Below are 6,265 nucleotides of genomic sequence, written 5' to 3'. Positions count from 1 at the left end.
AAGTTGGTCCAGTGACTGAGGTGATCTTCCCCTCTGCTCCCTACCTAAGAATAGGAAATTCTCTCCTCAAGAAAATACAGTTGACCCTTGAACAATGTAGGGGTTAGAGACACTGACTCCCTGTGCAGTCAAAAATCCACGTATAACTTTATGGTCGGCCCTTCTTATCTGTGGTTCTGAATCTGAGGATTCAACCAACCACACATCATGTAGTACTGTATTACTTATTGAAAAAAAATCCATGTATAAGTGCATCTGTGCAGTTCAAACCCAGGTTGTTCAAAGGGCAACTGTAATGTCATTCAGATTCTATACAACTTGTCATATCCCAAGTCTGGTATTCACTGAAGAGCCACCAAGACAACCAAGAAAAGGAGAATTAGAATAAAAAACAAAACAGAATCAGAATCATAGATGACCTAAACATTAAAGTTCATACATATTTCGGTAAATATTATCAAGTTCAAGAAAATAGATGACAAGGTGGAGAACTTAACTTGACGAGTAGAAACTACAAACTGATTGAAGTTGAACTGATAGAATTAAAAACTATACGAAATTTAAAACTCGGTACTGGATTGGACACAGGTAAAGAGAGGTAAGTGAACTGGAAGATAGAGTAGTAACAATATTAAGAGTAAAGCATGGGAAACGAAAAGAATAAAAAGTAGACAAAAGCGCATTTGAGACACATGGGCCACAGTAAATATTTTTTATCATATGTGTAAACCGGAGTCCAAAGAAAAAAGGAGAGAGAGATTGGGATGAAAACAATATTTCAGAAATATTAACAGCTGAGAGTTCTCTAAAACTAAAAAGAATATATGGAGCCATAAATTCAATAAGCACTAAAAAATGCAACAAGAACAAATCCAAAGAAAACCACACATGAGATCACCACAGTACAATTCATGAATAGCAATGAAAAGCATAACATCTTAAAAGCTGCCCGACGAAAAAGAGAGAGATTACTTTCAAAGGAACAATAGGATTAAGATTACAGCTTTCTTCTCAACGAAACTGACTGGATACTAGAAAATAATGGAATAATATTTTTAAGTGCTAAAGAAAAGAACTGCCCATTGGGAATTCTAGAGGCAGAGAAAATGTTGTTTGGAAGGAAAGATGAAATAAGGAAATTTGCAGACAAACAAAATTTAGAAAATATGTTCTTATCAGAACTGCCTGAATTAAATTATAAAGGGAGACCCGCAGGCTGAAGGAAGATTATCATAGACGAAAATAAGGACTTTATAAAGAATTATGTATAACAGAAGGAATAAATAAGTGGATAAACCTAAATAAAATCTAACAGCACAAAAAAGTAATAATAAAATATATCAAAAATTAAAATGCATTAAAAAAATGGAAGAGAAAAAGTAGTAAAAGATATTTAAGATCTCAGCATTGCTTGAGAAGCAGTAAAAGAGCTAATAAGTCATGGTACATGTGTAACTGCTACTTATGTACAAATAACAAGCTAATACAAGGGAAAATGGAATTTGAAGAAATCTAAAAGGAAGAAAGAAGAGCAAAAGGAACATAACAAGGTGGGACAGATAGTAAACGAGGAGTAAACGGTCTACAAGAAAATACCTTAACTGTAAATACTCAAATTAAAGGACAAGGATTATTCAAACAAAAAACGTAATTCTATGCCACCTACAAGAGACAAGAGTCAGATTGAAAATTAAAGGATTCAAAAATTATGTCCTAACAACAATAAGTAAAATTGAAGAAGATTTTTTAATATTAACATAAATTTGAAAGCAAAAAGTATCACTGGCGATAAGGCAGGATAATAAAACCCACTGTTACTTTACAAGGAATATATTATAAATCTAAACTTCAATGCAATAGATGAAGGGAAATTCCAAAAAACTAAGTAGAAATAGAAAAATCTAAATTACCTAGATCAGTAACATAGAACCACAACAACAAATCAGCAGGTTAGAGAAGATCTGAATACCATCATTAAAAACTTTGGCCTACATTTACATAAAACACTGCAACAACAATGATGGAATATATATATTATGCAGAAAATTTTAGGTGCACATGGCACATTTATAAAATTGACTATATTCCGGTTATAAAACAAGACTCCGAATAAGCAAGAAATTAAAAAATATATAACCAATATTTTGCCAAATAGTTGGATATTAAAAACATACTTCTGATCATTATGTAAGTCAAAGATAAAGTCGCAATGGGAATTAGAATTTTGTTAATTGAATGATAATGAAAATATGCCATAACAAAACCTGTGGGTTGCAAATAAAGCTGTGGCCACAGAGAAGTTTATGTATTCAAATTATATTTTCTAAATGTAAAAGGGAAAGGAATAAAGCAACTAGAAGATAACCTATCACCCTGAGGTAGGCAGCTCCTGAAGTGTACCTGGTGGGGAAGGCAGGGCAGAACTTCAGGAGGCCAGCTGAGAGCACGGTGAACGCCACGTCAGGAGCAGTCTCCAAGAAAGAGCATTTAATGTACAAAGGGATGACTAAAATATATTTAAGAGCTAGCACCCTGACTCCTCTTAAGGATGACTTAACTTTGCTGGGGAAAAAATAAGAAGTGCTCGATGTAGAAGGTGAATAGCTTTATAATTCCCAGGAGAATCTTGGTACCAGGACCACACAATGAAGAACTTGGAGTCCCCGTGGCTAATCCAGCAGAGAGAAAAGGAGAAACAGAGATGCGAGAGAAAATAAAGGGAACTCTTGGTGGAATTTGGTGCTGCTGCAGGCCCAAGTCCAGGTATGTGCTCTCTAGCTCCCCATCTTAAATAAAAGCCACCATGTTCCTCAGTCTTTCAGGTACTTAGAATTTCTCTTTAGAACCTGAAAATGGGGTCAGGTTTCCTGTCTGCATTGCTACAGTCCAAAATAGAGGCAGGATGGTTGAAATAGTTCTCTATCTGGCAGAGGAGGCCTTGAAGCTGTGAGCCACTCACTGCAAACCAGCAGGACATGAAGGATTCTTGAGCAGACCTGAAGCTACTGGGAGGCCTTTCAGGTGTTAAATCCCATAGTAAATACTGTACCTTCATTGGCCCCTTCTCCCTCTCTGTCCAGTCTTCCTCCACACCCATGGGGGCCCAAAGGGGTTAAATGAGCACTCTTTGACTTGTACTTGGTGGTCCCAGAACTTGACTTGGGCTTGGAGACTTCCATGAAAAGTCTGCCTTCCACCTACTGGCTTGGGTTTCTTGGTCTCTCTGCTCCAGGCTAATCCCTTCAACCTGCTTTTTCCATTTCTGCCAATAAGCCCCCTCTCCAGACCTTCCTAATGCTCTTCTGGGGTGGGAGGAGACTTACTGAGGGCAATGTTTATTTCTAGAGGGAGAGGTGACCACATGACCTCACAGTGGTCATCCCCTTGATTACTCAGTTTCTGTCTAGATTAGTCGTGGGTGTCTGTGCACCCCAGCCTCACCCCCAGGAGTCTTTAGATCACTGTCCTTATCTCAGCCCTGAGCCTCTCTCTATCCTCCTTCCCTCTCTCTCCTTACCCATCTTTACCCACAGACTCGCAGACTTTCTGGACCTCTGAGGACGACAAGCACTTCACAGAACCTCTGCTACAGAACCAAACATACTGAAATGACTCTTTACAAAGCTATTGAAACAACAGAAAAAGAATACATGAGGATTGTTTCTCCTGAGGGTTCAATTACCTAGGGGGCCTTTAGCAAACTTTGATTGATAAATCTAACCTTTCCTTCCTTGGCAATAGTTGATCACACTGTGAGGAAAACAAGTTAGAGAAAGGAAAAATAATATTTGGATTTCAATGAAATAATAAAGATGCAGGGACTATCTTTGACTTTTGCAAGCTGAGAAGAGGTTTACATTTTGATTATTTGATGGCAGGAATCCCTTTTAAAACAGGGCCAGTATGCATGATGCATTTAAAAATCAACGTTTTCAAATAGAGCCATAACCCCCACAAGATTTCCTGATTTCTCTGGGGTCAGATAAACCATCACATTTCACAGTGGTGCCCTGTATATGAAAGTGATAAACATAATCTGGAAGCACGGCAGTGGCTAAAAATATGGAGCTGGAAGGCATTCGTTGAAATGATTTTTTGCTTTTAATTCATTGCATAAAATGCTAATGTCCAAATTCAGGCAGGTAGATCTTACCAACCATCAAGAGCTTCAACCCTGCTAACAGCTAAGTGTGCACTTTTAAACCCTACTTTGACTGCTCCAGAAACTTACTAGGTTTCTTTAATGCCTCTGTTACTATTTCCTTTGTGTCATTTTGCTTTTCTTTAAAAACATAGCTGTGTGACCTTGGGGAAGTTATATTATTTCCTTGAGACTTGGTTGCCTTCTCTGTGAATATCTGGGTATAATTTTAGTATTGCTCAATAGAATTTTCGGTGATAATGAAAATATTCTATATCTGTACTATGCAAAGCAGTATTCAATAGCTACATGGAGCTAATAAACATCTTTGAAATATGGCAAATGCAACTGAGGAACTGAATTTTTAACCTTATTTTAAAATTTGTTTCCACATAAAGAATGCCACGTGGCTAGCATCTGTTGACAGATGCTAGACAGATCTACATAATATTTTAAGAACACTCTCCACTCAAAAACTCTACTATTCATTAAGTCAACCTAAATAATTTTGCCCTCTGACAAACAGAAAATAATTTATGCTTCCCTTGAAATTATCTGTCAAGACCTTTAGCAGTTAGGGGACATTATATTCTTAAAATTGACTTTGCTTTATGAAACTTTAATAATGTTGGAGTTCTCTGCCCTTGGTACCACCTTTGTGATGATGGGAAATACTGTGGATGATCAAGGACTATTTCAAGAGAACATGGAGAGAAACCGTCTGGATTTAATTTCATTATGAGGATGTCAAAATGTTAAATTACTTAAAATAAAACCCATATTGTTTTTATGCTAAGTTATAGTCTACATGTAGCTGGAAAAATGTTAAAAATATTTTTAAAGAACTACACATCTGGGCTTCCCTGGTGATGCAGTGGTTGAGAGTCTGCCTGCCGATGCAGGGGACACTGGTTCGTGCCCCGGTCCGGGAAGATCCCACATGCCGTGGAGTGGCTGGGCCCATGAGCCATGGATGCTGGGCCTGCGTGTCCGAGCCTGTGCTCCGCAACGGGAGAGACCACAACGGTGAGAGGCCTGCGTACCGCAAACAAACAAACAAAAAAATTAGAAGTATCTGAAATAAGCCTAAATTCAGAGTTAATCAGATTGGCCTGCTTTCTCAGGGGGACTGGAATTCACTGCTCTTTCCCCTCAACTCCCTGATGTCAGTGGCACTTTCCACAGATGAGGTGGCCTTCTCTGCCTACTGCAGAAGCTCAGTTCCCCCAGGCCCACTCCCTGTTTGAATCCCACCCTTGAGGCCAGGTGCCACCCTTCCCAGAACATTCGTGGTCTCATTTCAGTTTTTGACCTGCTCAGATTGAGTCCCTGTAGACTCTTTCTCAGCTTGAAACCTGATCTTCAACCCCTTTCCCTGACCTCGATGGTTACCTTCCTACTTTAGGTCTCAGGTGCTTTAGCTATAAAATGATATAGTTGCTCTTAATTCTAAAGTCTTCTTTCTAAAGCTCTACAATGTGGTGGCTCCTTGAAAATGTTTCTCTTTGCTGGTTTTAATTTTGTAGAGAATTAAAACCACAGCTACTCTAAAAGACAGTATGTTACATTGGATAAGGAAAGTGTGTTTTTGTAGTTAGATTAACAGGGATGGAAGACGACTTAGTATGTTTTAAGATACTCATGATCCATTCTAGTGAGAGTCAGGGGAAGAAGGGGAAGAGAGTTAATAAAATACCAAACCATTGTGACAAATTAAGTTAACCAAGATGTAGCTGATTAGTTACTACTTGAATAAGCCACACATATCCAATTCAAGTTTTCCTTTATTTTTCTAAGAAGGGATCCCAGTGAACTGAGTCCCATGTTCAGGAACTCCACGTTCAATGGCTTAGTCTTTAAAAACTGTTATGTTGCTGGAAGAAGAAATATTTCCCATCAAGTCCTAATTGATGTTTAGCTATCACGCACATTTGAAATAAATTTATTACTTTGCCTGATCTCAGTGTAATACATTCCAAAGGGGCAAAGAGCACACGAAAATTTATGGAGTCTCCATCTTCTACACTAAAGTGTGCAATAAATTACATAATATTGGGCCGTGAAATTCACAAGCCATAGAAACCACACCATTAGCAATGTATACAGTGGTAAACAGCAGGTAAT

This window comes from Mesoplodon bidens (genome assembly GCF_964165515.1).
Source record: "Mesoplodon bidens genome assembly, contig: HAP1_SCAFFOLD_461, whole genome shotgun sequence".
Classification (NCBI taxonomy): Eukaryota; Metazoa; Chordata; class Mammalia; order Artiodactyla; family Ziphiidae; genus Mesoplodon; species Mesoplodon bidens.
Note: the sequence above shows the minus strand (reverse complement) of the source record.